Source organism: Natator depressus, chromosome 11 (genome assembly GCF_965152275.1).
Source record: "Natator depressus isolate rNatDep1 chromosome 11, rNatDep2.hap1, whole genome shotgun sequence".
Taxonomy (NCBI): domain Eukaryota; kingdom Metazoa; phylum Chordata; order Testudines; family Cheloniidae; genus Natator; species Natator depressus.
Genome location: NC_134244.1, coordinates 50354682 through 50378217, shown reverse-complemented (window position 1 = coordinate 50378217; position 23536 = coordinate 50354682). Strand labels below are relative to the sequence as shown.

The 23536-nt window shown below is 42.3% G+C and overlaps 1 protein-coding gene across 8 annotated transcripts in view; it reads right to left on the bottom strand.

Moving 5' to 3' along the window:
• Positions 1-23536, bottom strand: part of GULP1 (GULP PTB domain containing engulfment adaptor 1) — a 277029-nt gene that overhangs the window by 232895 nt on the left and 20598 nt on the right. Inside the window, exon 1 of one of the 8 annotated variants that reach the window (XM_074967755.1) lies at positions 617-661. The exons of the other annotated variants lie outside the window; for them this stretch is intronic. The gene's annotated coding sequence lies outside the window, so the exon portion shown is untranslated. Of the gene's footprint in view, positions 1-616; positions 662-23536 lie in introns of those variants that run through there. 8 annotated transcript variants of the gene reach the window in all.

Sequence of the window (23536 nt, the reverse complement as noted above, 5' to 3'; positions counted from 1 at the left end):
AGAGCAATGCCTTCCACCCCAAAGGTGGCCGAATTTCAGTGGTGAATGTATGATTCCTGTATATCCCTGTGTCAGAAAGTTTATTTAGCACTTTAGCATGTTTAATAATAAAATCAGTTGAGACACCTGCCCCTCACATGTTTATCTCCCCAGTGGCTGTTGCAAATAAGACACACATATCCCCTGTGCATATTTTACTTTCTATCATCCACACACGTCATTATTACTATTTGTATTGTGGTAGTACCTACGAGCCCCAGGAACAGACCCCTGGAAACAATCATGCTAGGTGCTGTACACAGAACAAAAGGATTTTCCATGAGGCCCAAGAGTTTATAAACCTGTGAAAATCCCCCCCAACCCGATGAGAAAGATATCTTTGTTCCGGCCTCCTTACTCCCTACATGCATTCTCCTGAATCTGCAAAAGTTGGACTTTCATCTCATTCACCTTCCTGAAAACCATCATCTGGGACGCAACAATTGCAAGTTGCGTGTGCTGTGCAGGTGCAAATTTAGCAGCATTTTGGTAAGTCACATTTGGCTTCCAGGATGAAGAGTGCCGTAAGCACCATACTTATTCTTCCGTTATAATTAATATATAGGCAGACACTTACTGTTACAAGTGCCAAAGCTCAGTGGGGATCATTCCAAGAAGCGTCTGTCTCATCTACTGGCACTGACTTTGAGACAATCTGCACTCTGCATCTGTGCCTGGAACAAAGATCACACAGTAGCCACTGCACTAGCAGAACTTAACTATAAAGTGAATGTATGGCTCACCTCCCAAGTTATTATCCCTCATTTATTACTACTCACAATGGAGCCAATGTTCCAAGAGAAATATGATACAGCAAGTCCATGTGTGCACCATTTTTTGAACATTATGTAATCCTGCTGGTACATAGTTTTCTTATGAATGTCTGAATATTTGGGCTGACCTTGTGGCCAGCAGTTGCACTTTGCTCTGACCCAGGAAAGAGCCAATATTGAGGAAAGGGAGCCACAGGAATCTATTTAGAGAAGAGGAAATAAGGACATTATTTAAAAAGTCATCTCAGGTGGCAAAATTATAGCTGTAACTCTTTTAAGCATGTAGTGAAAACACACAATTCATACAGAACTGCAGTATTCTAACTGAAAATGTCCTCTGTTCAGCATCAACTCAGAAAGCATTTTCAGGGCAGCAAGGGAGGTTGCTCTTCAGTTAGCAAGGCTCTGACTACTGAGAACGATTGACATTCTTAATGGTTAACATGGAGACATCTCATCCAGAAGATGCGACTGTGGATATAGCTTGTGACAGACACCAATAAGGATGAGTGGTGTGCAAAGGAACCTCATGAGCACAACTATATGAAAGGACACGATAGCAGCACTTAAAAAGATGTGACCTTTGCTGACTTGAAGCTGACGGTCTTAAAAGGTAGGTATGACATTAGCTAAATGAATGGTAAACTACTAATATTTCTATGATGCAAGAAGCCACTATTTTAACAAACTGCCTCTCTGTTTGATTTTATTATTTATACAAATTCAATTATAGGAGGACAAGCCTCCCCGCAGTTATTAAGAGCCCATTTCTGCCACACTTCCTCATACTGATTGCAACAGGAATTCTGACGGAGTTCATTACTAATTAATAAGAGTCAGGGTGAAGAATGGGTCCCTACAATGTTGACCCAACACCCACTAAAGTTCATGGAGAGACTCCCAATGACTTCAATGGGCCTTGGATGGGGCCCTTGCTATGTAAATCACACAATATACAATGTACCATATCTCTGACATTTCTTCCTTCAGAATAAAAATCCCATTTGCATCTTTTGCAAGAATAAACAGTGATATTAGCTACTGTATTTTTGGCTAAATTTAGAATGGGTAGATGCTCCACCCACATGGGCTTGATCCAAAGCCCATTCATGTGAATGGCAGCTTCTCACTTACTTCAACAGGCTTTGGATCAGGCCCTAATCATTCTTCATATCCTCAGTTTTACAACTTAAAGGCTGCCATCCATCCCAGAAGCATCTGTACAATGGAAATGGGTGAAGTGAATGCTGAGCACTTTAAGATTTTGGCAAGACAATATATCAGAGTCATTATGACTTTTATTTCTAACCTTGCTTGAATTTAAACAATTATAAGCTTGAATTTGTTTAATGTAGAGAATTAATAATTTACATCACAGCTAGCAATGATTTCTCTGTGTTAAATTATTACAGTAATAAAGGCATAGCTAATGTAGTGCTTTAGGCTACATTTACACTGGACACCACTGGACAGCAGCAAATAGGGTATGTGTGGCTACACGCCACAGTGAAAAGAGGGGTGCATCCACAGTGTGGTGTGGAGCTACATGGGTCAGTGAAAAACTAGTGGAGGAAGGCAGAGGGGAAAGGCTTGACAGTGGGGAGCTGCTGGGGCCTGTCCCCAGCCAGAGCCTTTCCCTGCTGCTGGAGTCTTTCACTGCTGCAGGGAAAGATTCTGGCAGCTCCCCACTGCAGGAGTTTTTCTCTGCTTCCTCTCCACTGCTGAAGTCCTTCCCCCACTGTTGGAGCTTTTCCCTGTGGCAGGAAAAGGCTCCAGCAGCAGGGAGGCAGCTGGACACCACATTGCTAACAACAACAGTGCACACCGGGGAAGCACTGCTTGGGCGAGTAGAGAGCTCTGTACGCATATACCCAGACACAGACCCCACCAACTTCCCCCTCACTTATATCTTTTAAGCCAGCCGCAGCTCCTTATTCCTTTGTTTTTCAGCAGCTTTTGAAAAGCTTTCTTTCATAACAAAGTAATTTGAAACCCATGCTGGTCATTTGCAGAGAGTTGGTTGGTCACCTGATTGGCAGGTCTTGTTTCAAGCTGCTAAACTGCACTAACAGAAAGAATATAGTCCTCATATTATTTTTCCACTTGAGCAACTGCTAGCTGTGTCATGAATGGTACAGTAGTTGGTCCACAGGACAATCCCTCTAAGTCATTCACACTATGGCCCTACCAGCCCTGTTGCCAGACATTTCCCATTACAAGATAGCGTTTTCAGTTGCTTATAATTTTACCAAACTATAACTGAACTTTTGGACTGAAATTTTACATGCCAAGAGTCTGCCACAGGTTGAATATTTTTCTCCTGTAAATTCAGTTAAAATGGTTCAGCTGTTTTCAAGAATGAGGGTAGGAACCGTTGTTTTGCCCATGTTAAAGTCTGGCAACGTTTTGTTTGAACAGCACTGCAGCCCCCATGCTTTGGAGCAGGGATTTGAAATTTGAAATGGACATGGCCTTTGTGTCACAGATGTACCTTTTGCATGATAATTTTACCAAATTTGGCCAAATTATAAAAACCAGAAATCAGTTTGCACCTACTCAATAGACCTCAGCATTAGCAGCTAAAGTCTCTGAAGATTCCATCTTCAGTGAGCATACTTGAGGCTCTCACAGCTCCCAGTGCTGACCAGATTCTGCACACGCCATCCCCACAGAGCAGCTGAGCATGCTCCTTCCAGCCCAGACATACAAAAGCAAAAAGCCAGACCTTCCTTGTAATGGCTGCTCCGGGCCAGGTTGTGGCAGGACATAGGAACAGAGAGCATGGAGCTTGTCTCTCCTGTGCTCTTAGTGAACCTGCCCCCTGGCAGTGGAGACAGAAATTGCCCAATTCCAATGCAGAGGGGACAAAAGCCAGACTGGGGTAAGGAAAAGGACTAGATTGCAACAGGGAGCTGGTGAGACTGGGACTAAAGGGAGGGTGGTGAGAGAAACTGTGTCTAGCAGTGTTAGGAGAATGGGACTGGGAGCCAGGGGGACCAGGACCGAGATAGCAGTGGTTGGCAAAGGAGAATAAGACTGATTACTGGGGAGGAAATGAGGGGGAGAATGAGAGCCAGTTGCCTCGGGGACGGGAACACCACTGAAATCAGAGGAAGAGCTGGGCGTAGGGATGGAGACTGGGACTAGTTGGGCATGGAAACTGGGACTAGGAACAAGTGGGGGTAGGGAATGGAAATCAGCATGAAAAGGGTTGAGAGACAAATCTGACAAGCAGCTGAGGTACTGGGGGAGACTGAGAGGAGAAGCCTGGAAAGGGAGACTAAGAAAGGGAGTCAGTGAACGGGAGGGAGAGACATATCAGATGGAGGAGCTAGGAGAAAGGAACTTGCAATGGCTGGGAAAAGTGACTGGGATTGGGTATGGGTAGTTGACTGGGACTCTGAAAGCAAGCCCCAAGGGGGAGACTATGACTAGCAGGTATGGAATTGGACTGGGATGAGAAGGCTGAAGAGCCAGGACTAGGGCAAGAAGCCAGAGGTAGTGAAGAGGTAGGACTGGGACAGGGACAGGTTGGCAGGAATGGGGCAGCAGAGTCTGTGCCAACTAGAGCACACTTCCCTCCAGAGACTGGAATGGGACCCAAGATTCCAGAGTCTCATCATTCCTCTGCTGAATGCAAATACCTGTGAAATCAACTGCCAAACTGTATTTCTCTCATCCCCGTCTAATTCTGGTCCACATAGCAACAGTAGCATAGTCACTTGAGCTAACAGAAAAAGTGATAGAGGTCAGTGCTAAATGTTCTAACCATGCTGATGAATCATGGGGGTGTCAGTGATGCCACATGATGTAATTTTGGATGGGGGTCACTTTGCTTTTTGAAAACCTTGGCAATTACATACAAAAAAGTTATGGTAAAACATTATTATTAGGGTAGCAAAGTCACACACTCAAAAGTTAGGATTGCCAGAATTAAGACTGGCCATCCAACTTTAATTAATCAGCTTTGTAAATATACATTATGATACATTCTTTAATAACATGACACAAACCATTATTTCCACATGACCCATGTGCTGAGGATGGATGGTGCTCGAGCTCTTAATCGGCAGCTAGTCAAATATTTTGTTTTTGTAACTTTTGCGTGCTTGATTTTGGAACCTTACTAATGGTTTAGTGCAGCTTGTATGTATAGAATACTAGGAATATCTCAAGATGATAAGATGGTATAATTAGAGAGTCTGGCCTGTTCAACAGCACACTTGTTTCTGGAGGTCATGGATTCAAGGCCCAAATCAGCTCATCACCATTTCTGATACCATTCCTTTAACATTTCTCTCCTGGCTGCATTTCAGCTAGGAACAATGGCCTTCTCTCACCCCTCACATGTGCGTATTCTCCCCTTGTTAGAACATCAATGCATTCTTAGTTGGGCAGAGTCCATGACTATGTCCACAGGAAAAAGGCAGGGTACGGCTGGGCAGCCAGTCATTACTGAAAACAACATTGTGGGCCTGATTCCATTCTAACTGAAATCAACAGCAAAACTCCCACTGACTTCAATGGAAGAGTTGTTGACTTCCACATGGACACCTCAAAGTGGGAAATACTGTGTGAAAAGGGCTGGCTGTAGCAACGGGGGTGAAGTGTACTTTCAAAGCAGGGGAAATGGGAGCCATTCCCCATTTTCAGTATGTCCATCTCTCTCCATTCCCCTTTATATACACTTCAGTTTAGTTATTAGAAGAGATGGGCTAGATTCTGCGGTGCACCTCCAGAGAGACAGCACAGGAGACAAAGGCCAGGTCACAGAAGAGGGAAAAGGTGTGGTTTGCACTGTCCATGTACCCTCTGGATTCTTAGTTGCTAATAGTGGATGAAACAGCCCTCAGCATAAACTAGAGCAGCCTCTGAGGGCTGCTGCTGAGAATCCCCCATAGCACTCAGCACTGTATGTCCTCTCCTACCTCCAGTGTACCTCTTACACTGAGACTTGCTAGGGCTTTACATCAGCCCTATGTTGCATCTGTGACAGAGGATTCTTCTCCCAGACCCTCGTGGCTCCTGAGAGACTTCTACACACCACCACAGTGACGTATGGGGCTTGCAGTTGTGTCCAGGATCAACCTCCCTCCTCCACCCAACGTATCTAATGTTGCTTCACTGACAAAAAAACTGCATTCCCCATAGAAAATGCTACTTAAAAATAAATTTAAATACAATGCCTGCTGCTCTTACTCACAAGAACAGCCCCTCTGAAATAAATAGAACTACTGGGATGAGTATGGCCTGCAGGATCAAGCTCCAAGTTTTCCTATGGGGCCAATGGGTTGTTTACCTCATGGCTAAGCATTTTGTAAATAAAAATGCGAGAGATGCCGCAAAGAGATCTTCCACTAAAAATATGTTCACTGTCAAATATAATGACAAAGCCATTAATCACAATTTAATCCCCATAATCTCCTTTAGAGATAAGGCACTTATTCAGGTTTTAAAAAGGGAATGTGGCAACAGTGATATGTATTAAAAACATTTAAAAGCAGAAATTTACAAGCAAATATATAGATAGATAGATTTATTAATTCAGTGAGAAATTTTTTCTTACATAATTCTTATACTTCTAGTATGTATCAACACTCTGGTAGAGGAGGTGGTGCTAATCAAATATAAAATAAATCCACAGGGATTTGACAACAGCAGAAATAAACAAGAATTCCTTTAAATACACATTAGGTTTTAGTTCCTCTCCTTCCCTTTCCACTAAGTGACAAAAGTTGCTTCACCCAGACTGAAATAAATATGCTACTGCCACTCTGACAAGGTGTCAGCAAGTAAATAGTGTTTTAGGAGCAATTTGACTAGCTCCCTAACTTCCTTCTGAAACCAGCCAAATCATGTCATCACTGTGATGAACAGGCCAGAAAAAGAGACAGTACTCATTTAACATTTCCAGCATGGCTGTTTGAGGAGATGACACAATGTACCTTTACAGTTTATGGTCCTGATTCTGCAAATCTTTATGAGTAACTCTACTCAATGCAACTATTCCCATGAGTGTAAACACAGTGTGTATTTACACATAAATACACACATGCATCCGTATATAGTCTATATATCTGTACACAGTGTATATTACATTACTTACACAAAAACTACACTCAAAAGATTATTCAGGTTACAAAGTCAAGCACTCAAAAGTTAAGAAATGCCAGAATTAAAGTTCGCTGTGCAACTTTAATTTGGCTCCCATGTGTATATGCTTTATGATACAGTCTAATTACATTTTAGAACACTTTTTCCACAGAAACAGTCTCATTCAGCGTACCAAAAGGACAGTGCAGCTATTCAATATTATATTCATTCTCCTCATTGGCCCCATGCCTTATTTACTGCACACTATTCAAACCCTGCTCTGACGATAATTAACTTCCTTATGGGCTTTTCTATGGTGCTCAGCACTATGGAAAAATTTGACAGAATTCGATTTTTATTTATTTTTATAATTTCTGTGAATAATATTGATGTTTGTTTTTAAAGCAATTGTTATCAATTTAAATGTTCACAGGTGTGGGAAGTTATGGGGGAATCAGACGATAATTATTAAATGACAGTAGAAATTGAGATTCAAAAAATTAAAGCATTATCAAACTGGTAAAATACAAATTGCCAATATCACATCAAAATATAAAAAGTAAATATCATGAAACAAACTCTAATAAGTTCTCAAGCAGCATTTTTCTTACTTTTCCTATCTGTAAATTTCTATTATCTAGGAAAATATTTTTTCATTGGTTTGTGTGCGTATGGTAATGTTTGCCAACATTTACTGATAAAAACCTAATCGTGAGTGTGCTCCATAAGTATTAATTAATTTATCTTCATAACACCCCTCTGAAGTGAGGGATTGGTATTATTCTGATTTTACAGATGGGGAATTCATTCAAAGAAATATTTAGGTCAAAAGTATCCATGAATTTTGGCTGCTCTGTTTCAGGTGCCTAGGATCTGATTTTTCAGAGTACTTAGCATTATTTAGCACTTTATATTGTCAAAGCACAGCTCCCATTGACTTCATTTAAGTTATGAGTGCTCAGCACTTCTGCAAATCAGACCCCAAGGTCTGAAGTCAGATATCTAGAAAATGAAGAAGACACAAGTGAGCACCTGTGAAAAGTATGGTTTAAATTAGTTGACTAGTATCGCCTAGAAACATCATGGCAGAGGCAGGGCAGTGAGCCCCAGTGGACACGGACTCTTCTGCCTATCCCTACCAGTGTGGCCCTTTATACCCTGTCCCTTCCAATCTTTTTCTCTCTTCCCCACACTGGCCTCCACTCCCCACACCGACATTGCCAGTCCCCACAAGCTCCTCATCCAATCTCGGTGTGCCCCCCTTGGCTCCTTGTCCAACCCAGTCCCAGTTCTCCCAGTCTCTCTGACCAACCAGTAGTAATCGTGCCCCTTATCACATCTGTATCCCTTCCCTCCACGTCATGGATTCTCAGTTCTACTCTTCTTGATCAGCTAGTCACAGTCTCCCCCTAGTGCCGAATCCAACTTTAGTATCCCCCACACCGACTGGATCCCAATTCCCCCTCTCCATTTCCCTCACCGGATCTCAATCCCAGTCTGAGTCTCCTAGCCCAATCTGTCCCATCCTGCACCCCAGCTCCCAGCCAGTCCCAGTTTCTCTCTCCCTCTGCCAGCCTCCCACACCAGTTTCTCTTCCTTCCTACCTGATGGTTCCTTGTCCCAGTCTATTCCCCCTTCCACTCCAGGCCCTGTTGTCCTTTCTGCATATGAATCAGGAACACACTGGCCCACACTCCCCCACACTGCATGGGCCTGGCAGTGATGTCACTGAGAGCATAGAAAATGCAGTTTTCCTGCTCTACATTCAGGTGCCCAGACCCAGCACAGCCCACAACAGCCAGAGCTGCAATTATACGGAAATTCCAGCTCACCCCTGGGCTGGAATGTGCCCAGTGCTGACAGAATCTTCAAGGAATGTGCTTTCCACCTCTAATTGCCTCTTCAAGCTTTCCACCTCTAAATGGCCACCTGTGTCTTCAAGCTTACCTCATTTCCCTTTAATTTAGCACAAACAAACATAAAACATTTTTTTTTTTACAGCATGGTTTGTTTGTTCAGTATTACATAAAAAGAGGGCACTTTAAGACCTCAGGTTAGCAAATGTGGTCCTTAATAGGGAACCTGTTATTATTATTATAAACTATGTGTATTATAGTAGCACCTAGGAGCCCCAACTAGGACCCTCTTGTGCTAGGCACTGTGCAAACAAAACAAGACAGTTCCTGCCCCAAAGAGCTTACAATCCAAGTATTATCCTGACAACACAACTCACTGGAATTATCTAACTTGTTCCACATAGACCTCGCTTTTTCTACAACACACAAAAGTTGTGGAAGTTTCATAGTCAACACTGCACTTTTGTTGACAAAGACAAGACATAGTAAATTAGGATTGATTTTAAGGATATGTTATTTGTATAGCAATATTGTTAGTGAATGAACTTTGAGCTTTATCATCCTTATTGACAATTTTAGATTGATTTTTCCTTAAAGTTTCTCAGGAAGCTTCCATTACAAAAGAAGAACAATAGGGGTTTCATAAACGATGCAGCAGGTAGGCAGAGTTGTAGGAAACAGAACAGAATGGCTTGCATTCCTGGGCCCCTAGACCCTGATCAGTCTAGGTACCTCTTGGAACTCGATGGCATTTATTCACATCATTCATCATACTGCACACTTACTACCCTATTCAAAGCATATAATTTCCCAAGAATTTACAAAGAATATTTGCTTCCTAATTGATAATTTGATACTTTTTCTTTTAAGGGAACCCTTTTTAAATCTCCACATTGAATGCAAGCTACACAACTAACGGACCCAACCTATCTTCATGTACTCCCACTCCAGTTCCATCTGCCCTGCCTTCAGTGCTTGGCGGCTGGAGAGCGGTGGCTGTTGGCCAGGTGCTCAACTCTGAGGCAGCACCCTACCAGCAGCAGCACAGAAGTAAGTGTGGCAACATACCACGCCACCCTTACTTCCGCACTGCTGCCTTCAGAGTTGGGTGGCTGGAGAGTGGTGGCTGCTGACTGAGGGCCCAGCTCTGCAGGCAGCAGCGTAGAAGTAAGGGTGGCAAAACCATACCATGGCATCCTTACTTCTGCGCTGCTGCTGGTGGCAGCTCTACCTTCAGAGCTGGGATCCCTGCCACCAGCCCCTGCTCTCCAGCTGCCCATCTCTGAAGGTAGCACCGCCACCAGAAGCAGTGCAGAAGTAAGGGTAGCCATACTGCAACCCACCCCCTCCCCTGCAATAGCCTTGCCAACCCCCCACCACACACACACACAACTCCTTTTTAGGTCAGAATCCCTATAATTACAAAACCTTGACATTTCAAATTTAAATAGCTGAAATCATGAAATTTAAGATTTAAAAAATCCTATGACCATGAAATTAAACAAAATGGACCATGAATTTGGTAGGGCCCTAGCTATGGGTGTACAGGAATAGTCAATTGATAAGCAATATTATGTCTACCCAGAAATGAGGGCTGCAGTATGTATGTACACTCACCCCACCCCTTAAAATCCTTTCTGTTTTTTAACACTATATATATATAAACACAATTTAAAAACATTTGTTTTCTATTACAAGTAAAAAAAAACTAGTTTAAAATGCAAATGGATGTAGTTACATGGTTTATAAGGATCTTGACTGCTTAAAAGCACTTTTGAAGATTGAATGTGTCACCTACAAAGTTTCAGATTTTCCATTCCTTTGGGGGAACTGACTTTGTGCCTATTACTTGTTTTGATGCCACAGGTATCTCCATTTGTTATATTAATGCCCCTAATCCATTCAGTGCAACAGTAAGTTCATGCCAGGGGCACCTGACCCCGGTGAAATCAAAGGCAAAACTCCCACTGACTTCAGCTGGGATAGGATTTCACCCCTAGTGCACAGGTCTAGGTATTAATCTTTTTTTAATCTGTTAAACAGTAATATGAATGGTTCATTGGCTCCAAAAAACTGAAAATAGGGCACCTTAAGAGTCCATTTTGGAAAAGGTAGGACTCTAGTCCCTTACTTTGCCACGTATTCGCTATTTTAACCCCATTTAAGAACACACCTTTTTTTTTTTTTTGGCAGCGTAGACGTACCCTGTGTATCCCATTATCTTCACATCATGGAAGAATAGGTCTGATTTGATAGTGATTTCTGCTCTATTTTCAAATATCACTTCAGATTTCACAGTAGAGAATTAACATTTGTCAAGCCTTTGAAATTTATGGATGAAAATAAAGCAGCCATATCCTAAAAAGTTAGTCAGACAATTTCACCAAAAGTGTTCAGTGAAAAATGGGGGGGGGAGAGAGATTTGGAATTCTTTTGTAAAAATTCCATCCCGTCCCAACCAGCTCTAATTCAAGATATGCAAAATCTATGTGAATAGCCAAAAAAAAAAAAAAGGACCTGAAAGCAACAGGCATCTTTGTAATGATTAACAAATAAATTAATGATCATGGAGCATTTACAATCAGCTGTCACCAAACGTTCTTCATTCCCAACTCAAAAGAGAAATCTAATTAAAGAGCTGAAATGCAGAACAGATGCATTAATAAAAGGAAAGGGCCATAGCACAATAAAAACCTGTGCTCCTACAAGCATTGATTAATTAAGGAATAAATCCAAGACCAGTACAAATCTAGTAAAGAATTCACTAAACATTTATGAAAAATCCCAGAGATGTTCTGGTGTGATTTATAATAATACTGCAACCCTCTTAAACACATATTGTTGCTTTGATGCACGTTTAATTATTATTTTAATTGGTTTATCTTTTTGTAATGTTTTAGAGGTTTTAAGGTACTTCTACATTGTCAAATTAGTGCACTTCAGACATTTTAATTTACACTTGTTTAATCAAATGCAATGTAGGCAATTATTTAATTAACCAATTTATTCCATTCTCAAGTTTCTAGACACTGCACTATAAAAATAAACTAAGATCTTCAGAGATTACTGGACAATAAATGATTTATTCAATTCATTGTTCTGTTAAATGATTTTCTGTTAGTTTCTTTGTAAAACAAATCCTAGCTTTTACTTAGCTCTGCAAGTCAATGTTTCCATGGTTCTTAGTTTCTTGTAACTTAATTTCACACATGTAAATCTACTTCTGAAAGTTTCTAGAGGGATGTTTCAGGTACCTCTTTCTGGAAATCTCAAAATATTCAATGGTTCCCATAACATCATTCAGGTGAGCAAAGCAAATAGGATTTGGTACCTAACAGAAATTGCCTTTGAGTTTGTAATTTTATTTTGTGTAACTTTGCTCATTCTTCATGACTCTTGGGTAACTGTGCCATGTAGGGCTGAAAAGTGATTAAAAAAATTAATTGTGATTAATCACACTGTTAAACAACAACAGAATTATTTAAATATTTGTGGATGTTTTCTACATTTTCAAATATATTGATTTCAATTACAACACAAAATACAAAGTGTATAGGGCTCACTTAATATTTATTTTTATTACAAGTATTTGCACTGTAAAAAAACAAAAGAAATATTATTTTGCAATTCACCTAATACAAGTACTGTAATGCAATCTCTTTATCATGAAAGTTGAACTTACAAATGTAGCATTATGTACAAAAAACCTGCATTAAAAAATAAAACAATGTAAAAGTTTAGAGCCTGCAAGTCCACCCAGTCCTATTTCTTGTTCAGGCAGTCACTCAAACAACTTTGTTTACATAATGCTGCCCGCTTTTTGTTTATAATGTCACCTGAAAGTGAGAACAGGCATTCACATGGCACTGTTGTAGCTGGTGTCGCAAGATACTTACGTGCCAGATGTGCTAAAGATTCATATGTTCCTTCACGCTTCAACCATCCTTCCAGAAGACATGCATCCATGCTGATGACGGGTTCTACTCGATAACAATCCAAAGCAGTGTGGACCGACATGTTCATTTTCATTATTTGAGTCAGATGTCACCAGCAGAAGGTTGATTTTCTTTTTGGTGGTTTGGGTTCTGTAGTTTCCGCATCGGAGTGTTGCTCTTTTAAGACTTCTGAAAGCATGCTCAACACCTCATCCCTCTCAGATTTTGGAAGGCACTTGAGATTCTTAAATCTTGAGTCGAGTGCTGTAACTATCTTTAGAAATCTCACATTGGTACCTTCTTTGTGTTTTGTCAAACCTGCAGTGAAAGTGTTCTTAAAATGAACAACATGTGCTGGGTCATCATCCGAGACTGCTATAACAGGAAATATATGGCAGAATACAGGTACAAAAGCAGGGGACATAAAATTCTCCCCCACGGAGTTCAGTCACAAATTTAATTAACACATTCTTTTTTTAACGAGTGTCATCAGCATGGAAGCATGTCCTCTGGAATGGTGGCCAAAGCACAAAGGAGCAAACAAATGTTTATCATATCTGGCATGTAAATACCTTGCAATGCCAGCTAAAAAAGTAGGAGCATTGCCAGCAGATCAAGAGAAGTGATTATTCCCCTCTATTCGGAACTGGTAAGGCCACATCTTGAGTATTGCATCCAATGTTGGGCCCCCCTCTGCAGAAAGAATGTGAACAAATTGGAGAGAGTCCAGCGAAGGACAATAAAAATTATTAGGGGGTTGGGGCACATGATTTATAAGGAGAGGCCAAGGGAACTGGGCTTATTTAGTCTGCCAAAGAGAAGAGTGAGGGGGGATTTGATAGCAGCCTTCAATTACCTGAAGGGGGGTTCCAAAGAGGATGGAGCTAGGCTGTTCTCAGTGGTGGCAGATAACCGAACAAGGAGCAATGGTCTCAAGTTGCAGTGGGGGAGGTCTAGGTTGGATATTAGGAAAAACTATTTCACTAGGAGGGTGGTGAAGCACTGGAATGGGTTACCTAGGGAGGTGGTAGAATCCCCATGCTTAGAGGTTTTAAAGGGCTGACTTGACAAAGCCCTAGCTGGAATGATTTAGTTGGGGTTGGTCCTGCTTTGAGCAAGGGGTTGGACTAGATGACCTCCTGAGGTCTCTTCCAACCCTGGTCTTCTATGATTCTAAGAAGAGGGCAGCATTATCTCCTGTAAATGTAAACAAACTTGTATGTGTTAGCGATTGGCTTAACAAGGAGGAGGACTGAGTGGACTTGTAGGCTCTGAAGTTTTACATTGTTTTGTTTTTGTATACTTTTTGATTTCAATTACAACACAGAATACAATATATATGAAAATGTAGAAAAACATCCAAAATATTTAATAAATTTCAATTGGTATTCTATTATTTAACAGTGCGATTAAAACTATGATTAATCGTGATTAATTTTTTTAATTGTAATTTTTTGGGGTTAATTACATGAGTTAACTAAGATTAACTGACAGCCCTAGTGACATGCTATCACCAAATTTCTCCTGAAAGCTTTCCTGTTGCAGAGATTTAATGTAGAATTCAACAATAGCCTTAGCCTTTATAAAGATACCCTACTTCTCCTGTATAAATATGCCACTTCTTCATTCAAGAGATCCCTACTTCCATTTACGGTAACTCCTTGCTTAACACTGTAGTTATGTTCCTGAAAAATTCTATTTTAAACAAAACGAAGTTAAGCAAATCCAATTTCCCCATACAAATTAATGTAAATGGGGGGGTTAGGTTCCAGGGAAATTTTTTTAGCCAGACAAAAGACTGTATTTTATATACATACATAAATGTATATGTACATACATACATACATACATACACACACACACACACACACACACAGTATAAGTCTTAAACAAACAATTTAATTCTGTACAGAACAATGAAGATTGTGAAGCTTGGTTGAGGAGGTGAAGTCAGAGGATGGAAGAGGGTGGAATATTTCCTAGGGAATGCTTTACTGCAGGGGTCGGCAACCTTTCAGAAGTGGTGTGCCGAGTCTTCATTTATTCACTTTAATTTAGGTTTTGCGTGCCAGTAATACATTTTAACGTTTTTTAGAAGGTCTCTCTCTATAAGTCTATATATTATATAACTAAACTATTGTTGTATGTAAAGTAAACAAGGTTTTTAAAATGTTTAAGAAGCTTCATTTAAAATTAAATTAAAATGTTGATCTTACGCCGCCGGCCCGCTCAGCCCGCTGCCAGCCTGCGGTTCCGTTCACCGAGGCCGGCAGCAGGCTGAGTGGGGCCTGTGGCCGGGACCCCAGCTGAGCGGCTCAGCCCGCTGCCACTCAACCCGCTGCCAGTCTGGGGTTCCGTCCGCCGGCTCCTGCCATCCAGGGTCCTGGCTGCCGGCCCTGCTCAGCCGCTGCCGGTCTGGGATCCCAGCCCTGCCCACACAGAGTGGGTACCTACCTTCTCCCTGGTTCTAGCCCATTCTCTTCCTCTCTCTCCGCACTGAGCTGAGGGTGGGAGTGCACTGAGCACAGGGCTGAGGGTTGGGGTGTAGGGTCTGGCCTGGAGCTAGAATGAGGGAGGGGGCTCAGGGTTGGGGCAGGAGGTTTGGGTGTGGAGTGCTTACCTGGGCAGCTCCCACTTAGTGTGAGGGGTGCAGGTAGGAATGGGGGGGGGTGCAGGAGCTCCCGTTTGGTGCTCAGGGTGGGGGTGAGAAAGTGGGGGGTGCAAGAGTCAGGGCATGGGGTGTGGGGGGGGGGCTGGGTATGTGGGGAGGGGTGCCGGAGTCAGGGCAGAGGGCTGGGGGCATGTGAGGGGGTGCAGGAGTCAGGGCATAGAGTATGGGGGGTGCTGGAGTCAAGGCTGGGGTCGTGGTGGGTTGCAGAGGTCAGGGCAGAGGGCTGGAGGTGTGTGGGGGGGTGCAGGGGTCAGGGCAGAGGGCTGGGGGAGTGTGGGGGGTGCAGAAGTCAGGGCTTGGGGGGCTGTGTATGTGTGGGGGGTGCTGGAGTCAAGGCTGGGGCTGTGTGAGGGGTGTGCAGGGGTCAGGGAAGAGGGCTAGGAGTGTGGGGGGATGTAGGGGTCAGAGTAGAGGGCTGGGAGTGTGACTAAGGTCATGGAGGTGGTCCCAGCCCCCTGCCCAGAGCAGCTCATGGCAGGGGGCTGGAGGGAATATGCCCTGATTCCACCCCCCTTCCCCAAGACCCTGTCCCCACCTTGTCTCCGCCTCCTGCCCAGAGCAGTGAGTGCACTGCGGCTCCGCTTCTCCCCCTCCCTCGCAAGGGCCATCAGCTGATAGGCAGCAGGGAGGAAGAGGAGGAGGGGCAGGAACCCAGCACGCTGGGGGAAGAGGCGAGGGAAGGGGGAACTTACCTGCCCTGCAGCAGCAGCCGGCAGGACCAAGCTTCTTCACCCTGCCCACACGGGAGGGGCGCAGAAGAGTGGGCCGGGGCGGGCAGGATTTGAATGGCACGCTGCTGCCTGCCGGGGACCCGGCCTGGGTTCGGCAGCGGGCTGAGCGGGGCCGGCAGCTGGGACCCATCAGGCAGCAGCGTGCCATTAAAAATTGGCTCGCGTGCCATTGGTTGCTGACCCCTGCCTTACTGCAAAATGATGGACTAGCACTCAGCTGAGCCCTCATGAGTTAACACATTGTTGTTAATGTAGCCTCACACGTGTGTGTGTGTGTGTGTGTGTGTGTGTGTGTGTGTGTGTGTGTGTGAGAGAGAGAGAGAGAGAGACGCGCATTGCCCCCTTAAGTACGCTGACCCCACTCTAAGTACACTGCCTTTTTAAGTAGATCAGCAAGTTGAGACAGCAGCTGCTGCCAGCAAGCTCCCTCCATGCTGAGCCCTGTCGTGTCCCCCCCTGCTCCGTGGAGATGGGGTAAAGGACCAGGGGGAAGGGGGACACCCTGACATTAGCACTCTTATTTCCTCCTGCCCCCTGCACAGCAAGCAGGAAGCTCCCAGGAGCATCTCCAAGGCAGAGAATAGGAGCAGCACACAGCAGTGGGGGGAGGGATAGCTGAACTGCCTGGCAATTGACAGCCTGCTGGGCGGCTGCTGCACAGGGAATTTAGGGGAGCTGATAGGGGGGCTTCTGGCCACCCTGGTTCCAAGCCCCCACCAGCTAGCTCCAACGGGCTGCTCCTCCTGCAAGCAGTGGATAAAGCAGGCGGCTGCCAAACAATGTTATAAGGGACCATTGCGCAACTTTAAACGAGCATGTTCTCTAACTGATCAGCAACATAACAACGAAACAATGAAACAACGATAACCGGGATGACATTAGGTGAGGAGTTACTGTACTTACTTTTATGATAAACAGACATTTCTATTACTAATTACTTCTATTAGCACTGCAAACCCAGTACAACTTAGGAGGTAAGAACTGGATTCTATTCCTTCTTGAGCATTATCATCCAATCAGTCACACCTGTGAAATCCCATGGACAACAGTCCCGGTTGCACAGGTGTAACCAAGGACATACATTTAACCATCAGAACATTTACTAACAATGAAGACATAAGAGAAATAATGAACCCAGCTTCCCTTTCAGAACACAGTTTGGGCTTGCAGGGATGACTGCTTAAAGAAATATTTTTATTTATAAACAACATATTTGTTATGGGAAATGAAATAAAATAAGCATGGAACCCCACAATGCCATTTTTACAGTCACTTTTCAGAGCCGACCCATGTTTTTAAACAGTAGGTTTAAACTCAGCAGCCAAGACTCACTGTAACAGCTTTCCTCCAGTTTCCTTTGCACTCAGATGGAGACACGTACTCTATCCAACCAGTAATAAATGTCAATTGCAAAAGGTCTTTTGGAGAGAATCCTTTGAAGGTAATTAACTACTGAAACAACTTACCAAGAGTTGTGATTGATTCTCCATCACTGAAAAATTTTAAATCAAGACTGGTCATTTTTCTGAAAGATATGCTCTAGTTAATTACGGCTGTTGGACCTGAAGCAAAAATTAATTCAGGGAAGTCCTGTGGCCTGTTATGCAGAAGGTCAGACTAGAAGATCACAATGGTACCTTCTGGCCTTCAAAGTTATGCATCTATAGATTTACTGTGCAAGTTTACACTCACCAGTAAATTAACCAATGAAACAGTAATGCTAAGAATACTAATATGCGTACTCACTCTTATCAGAAGTCAATATATCACTGATGCAGGCTTCATAGTCAGTATAAACAGTAATCCCATTTTAAACATAAACCAGTTTTGTCATCCTAATGAATCTCCTGTAAAACAAACAATCTCCTCTACATGAATGTAGAGCCCCAATTATACACACATTCAGGCACATGTTTAACTTTCTATACTGTGAGTAATCCCAATGAAGCATGGCATACATCGGGTTAATTGGGGCCTAGAACTACTGATAAACTTGCTCTACCATACAAAACGGAAAGATACATAACAGCTTTCATGACAAAAGTAAACGGAATGGTTGTTAATGCAATACAAACTCTTATGGTACAAGCAAATGGAAAGTAAAATGCTGCTTCAGCTCTCTCTATTATAGAATCATAGGGTTTGAAGGCACCACAAGGGTCATCCAATCTAACCTATTTTGACCTTGAGAGATTTAGATACTTTTTATTTTTAGCAATGACAAAGCAAACCCACTCAAAACAATGGTTCTTAGAGGAAAATAAATTAGCAGTCTGCAGATTGTAATATATCAGAAATGTCAGAAGTTTAAAAGCAATTGGCAACTACCCTCCTTTTTTTGTTTTTAATAGCTTTACCAAGATTTCTCAGAGTAGCCTGAAATGAGACAAGCATAAAAGCAAAATGAGTTTTTTATTTAAAGACTTTAATCTTGTGATCACAAAGTGTGAACAAAAAGATACAGGATGTAGTCAATCAAAATTATGAGTACAATAGAACATAATGTGCATTCACCACTTTGAGGAGGAGATAGGAGATATAAAAAAAAATCTTTTATGCTATTTGAGAAAAAATATACCTTAATACAATTTCATGTCCCCAGAAGTGTACAGAGACAGTGCTTAGTAAACTGCATTTAGTTAGTTAGAACAAGCTTTCCGTTCTTTAAGACCCAGTGTTTGGTTTATCAACACTTGTTAAAGTGAGTATGCCATTAGACATATCAGAGAACATATGCAACGAGAGGTTCTGCTCCCACTGAAAACAATGACAAAACCTCCACTGCAAGAGACAAAAAACTGTACACTGAACCAAATTCCAAGGCTCAAACCACAAAGAAAAAACACAGTAGCCCCAATCATAGCCTAGGCTCAGGGTTAAGAACATAAGAACAGCCATACTGGATCAAACCAAAGGTCCATCTAGCCCAGTATCCTGTCTTCCAGCATGGCCAATGAACAAAACAGGTAATCATCAAGTGATCCATCCCCCATTGCCCATTCCCAGCTTCTGGCAAACAGAGGCTAGGGACACCATCCCTGCCCATCCTGGCTAATAGACATTGATAGATAAATTCATGGAGGATAGGTCCATTTCTTTTTTGAACCCTGTTATAGTCTTGGCCTTCACAATATACTCTAGCAAAGAGTTCCACAGGTTGACAGTGCATTGTGTAAAGAAATACTTCCTTTTCTTTGTTTTAAACCTGCTGCCTATTAAGTTGAGTGATAAGCCCAATAGCAGACTTGGTGCATAGTCACAGGTAGACACGGTTTGGGCCTGTAGATAGAAGCTAATGACGGGATCAGTTTACAATTTTGGTCCATACATACCATGGCCTAATACCCAGGGATTAGGGGAGTTAGAGAAAAGTGCCTTGGACTAACCCAATGCTAGGCCAGTTTAGCAAGGCACATATCCAAGCCCCCTCCCCCCCCCAATAAAAATCCATAATATAACTTTAACTACACACAATTAGCCTTTTAACTATATTTTATTCCTCTCAGGAAATCAACTTCTTCTGAACTCTACCCCTTAAAGTCCTTTATTTATAGAATCACAGAAATGTAGGGTTGGAAGGGACCTTGAGAGGTCACGTTGTCATTCCCCCTGCTCTGAGGCAGGACCAAGTAAACCTGAACTATCCATGACAGGTTTGTCCAAACTATTCTTAAAAACCTCCAATGACAAGGATTCCACAACCTCCCTTGGAAGCCTATTCCAGTGCTTAACTATCCTTATAGTTAGAAAGTAAGTTAGATATCAGGAAAAACATCTCCCTTGCTGAAGATTAAGCCAATTACTCCTTGTCCTACCTTCAGTGGACATGGACAACAATTGATCACCATCCTCTTTATAACAGCTCTTGACATATCAGGCCCCATCCTCACCACTCTTCTCCTCTCACAACTAAACATGCCCAGTTTTCAACCTTTTCTTATAGGTCAGGTGTTCTAAATCTTTTATAATTTTTGTTTCTCTCCTCTGGACATCCTCCAATTTGCCCATATCTTTCTTAAAGTGTGGCACTCAGAACTGGACACAATACTTCAGTTGAGGCCTCACCAGTGCCAGGTAGAGTGGGACAATTACCTCTGACATCCTACATACAACACACTCCAGTTTATGCACCCCAGAATTATATTAGTCTTTTCTGCAGCTGCATTATACTGTTGGCTCTTATTCAATTTGTGATGCACTATAACCACCAGATCCTTTTCAGTCGTACTACTGCCTGACTAGTCCCCATTTTGTAGTTTTGCATTTGATTTTTCCTTCCTAAGTACAGTACTTTCCACTTGTCTTTACTGAATTTCATCTCACTGATTTCAGAACAATTCTCCAATTTGTAAAGGTAGCTTTGGAGGACAGTAGTAGAATTCAAAGTGCTAGCAATTCCACCCAGCTTGATAGCATCCACAAATTTAAAAATATGCTCTTCATTCTATAACCCAAGTCATTAATGAAAATATTGACAAATATCAGACTTAGATACTAGATATTCACACCCCCAGTTTAACAGCAAACCACTGATAACTATTGAGTACAGTCCTTTCAACCAGTTTTGCACCAACCTTACAGTAATTTAGTCTACACCATATCTTCCTAGTTTGCTTATAAGAATGTCATGTGGGACTCTGTCAGAAGCCTTACTAAAAATCAAGATTTATCACATCTACAGCTTCACTCTTATCCACTGGGACAATAACCCTGACAAAGAAAGAAATTCGGTTGGTTTGGCATGATTTGTTCTTGACAAATCCACGTTGACTATTTCTTATAACCCTATTATACTGTAGGAGCTTACAAATTGATTGTTTAATAATCTGTTCCAATATCTTTCCAGGCATCAAAGTTAGGCTGACTGGTCTTTAATTCTCATGCCCTCTTTCTTCCCCTTTGTAAAGATCAGTACTGTGTGTGCCCTTCTCCAGTCCTCTGGGACCTAATCTGTCCTCCATGACTTCTTAAAGATAATTGCTAATGGTTCTGAGATTGCTAGCTAGCACCTTAAGTACCCTGGGGTGAATTTCATCAGGCCTTTCCAACTTGAATACATCTAACTTATCTAAGTAGTGTTCCCTATTTTTGCTTATGTTCCTTCCTGCTTGTTGTGAATATTGTGTTAAGTATCTGGTCACAATTTACCTTTTTAGTGAAAAAACACCTCATCCCTGAGCTCTGTTATTAACTCTCCTTCCCCGCTAAGTAGAGCACCTACACTTTCCTTTGTCTTTTTCTTGCTTCTAATGTATTTATAGAACCTCTTCTTATTGCTTTTTATTTCCCTTACTAGATGTAACTCATTTTGTGCCTGAGCCTTTCTGAATTTGCCCCTACACACTTATCCTATTCTTTTGTCATGAAGTTTAAAGCCAGAAGGGACCACCAGATCATCTTGCTGATCTCCTGCATATCAGAGGCCACCAACACCATTCAGCCCACCATACACTTAACCCAACCAAAATTAGATCACAGTATTACAGCCCACATGAGACTAAACTATTGTGTGTCACAGGCACAGAATAGGAGAGACTGAGGTGTACTAGTGCCTGAGGTCCCTTTAATGGCAGGAAATTGATTAAGTGAGATATATCCAGATAATCCTAGCTAGTGACCCCCACCCCATGCTTCAAAAGAAGGGGAATAAACCCAAGATCACAGCCAGTCTAACCCGGAGGAAAATTCCTTCCTGACCCCATATATGGCGATCAGTTAGAAACTGAGCATGTGAGCAAGAATCAGCGAGCCAAGCATCTGAGACATAGAATGCTTGGTGCTACCTCAGAACACATGGCCCTGCCTAGTGTTCTATCTTCAGCCATGGACATCTCTGATGCTTCAGAGGAAAGAGACCAAATAAAAAAACCCGGAATACATGGGATGGCGGAAGGAATCCCTTCCTGACCCTTGCATGTAACCTCTTGAAGCCCTAAAGCATGAGCTTTTAGGAATACAACATATAAATCAAGAATGACCCCCAGGGCTGCTGAGTCCTGCCCCCATCACAAGCAATCCCATACCATTGCACTTATAAATTTGTCCAATTCTCTTTTAAAACTAATTGTTTGTTGTCCCCGCACAATTTCTACTGGGAGACTGTTCCAATGTCACACCCCTCTGGTGATTAGTAACCTTATAGTTTCCAGCCTGAATTTGTGTATGGCCAGTTTATAGCCATTTGTTCTTATACCAACATTGTTCTTTAGCTTAAATAGCTCTTCTCCCTCCCTGGTGTTTATCCCTTTGATATACTTAGAGAGAGAGTAATCATATTCCCTATCAATGTTCCCTTTCCTAAGCTAAATTAGTCAACCTCTTCCAGTCTCCTCTCATTATACAGCCCCCACCCTTCCCCTGATCATCCTAATAGCTCTTCTCTGCACCTGTTTCCATTTAATTTCATCCTTCTTGTACGTGGGTGACCAGAACTGTACACAGTATTCCAAATGAGGTCTTACCAGGGCCTTTTATAATGGCATTAATACGTCTCTCTTTCTGCTGGAAATGCCTCATGTGACATCCTAGGATCACATCAGCCTTTTTCACATCATATTGGTGGCTCATAATCATCCTGTGATTAACCAGCATACCCAGATCTCTATCCTCTTTTGTTGCTTTCAACTAATGAGCCGCAAGTTGTAGAAGACATTCTTATCAGACCTTCTTTGTATGACCTTCAACCTTCACATTCACAACCAATTCCTCCCTAGTCAGGATCAAGTCTAAAATGGCTGTCCCTCTGGTTATTTTCTCCCATGCTCTGAAACAAAAAGTTGTCCTCAATACATTCCAAGAACTTATTGAACATTTTGTGTTTTACCATATTATTTTCCAAACAGGTGTCTGTGTAGTTAAAGTGCCCCATTACTACCAGTTCTTGGATATTTCTATTTATTCCAGAAATGCCCTATCCACCACGCCCTTCTGATCTGATGGTCTATATTAGACCCCTACTATGACATTGCCACTGTTTTTCACCTTTTATTTTCACCTAGACACTTGCAATTGGTCTGCCTCTCACTCCCTTGTGGACCTCAAAACAAGTATAGATATTCTTAATGTAAAATGCAACAACTCTTCTCTTTTCCCCCGTACCTGCCCTTCCCGAACAAGCCATACCCCTCTATGCCAATATTCCAGTCAGGACATTTATCCCACCAAGTCTCTGTGATTCCAAATACATCATAATTTAGCTTCTGTACTAACATTTCCTGTTGATTTCCCAAACTCCTTGCATTTTTGTATACATATCTAAGATGTTGAGTATATTTCACCATTGTTATCCCTCTCGTTGCCTATGACCATATTGTAATTTTCCATTCCCTCTCCCTTCCCCCTGCCCCACCCGGAAAAAATAGCCCTTTGTTAAGATAAGGTTTTGTTTTGTTTTTTAAAGTGACCTATGGGCTTTTGTGACCTTCCCCCTTTGAACCTA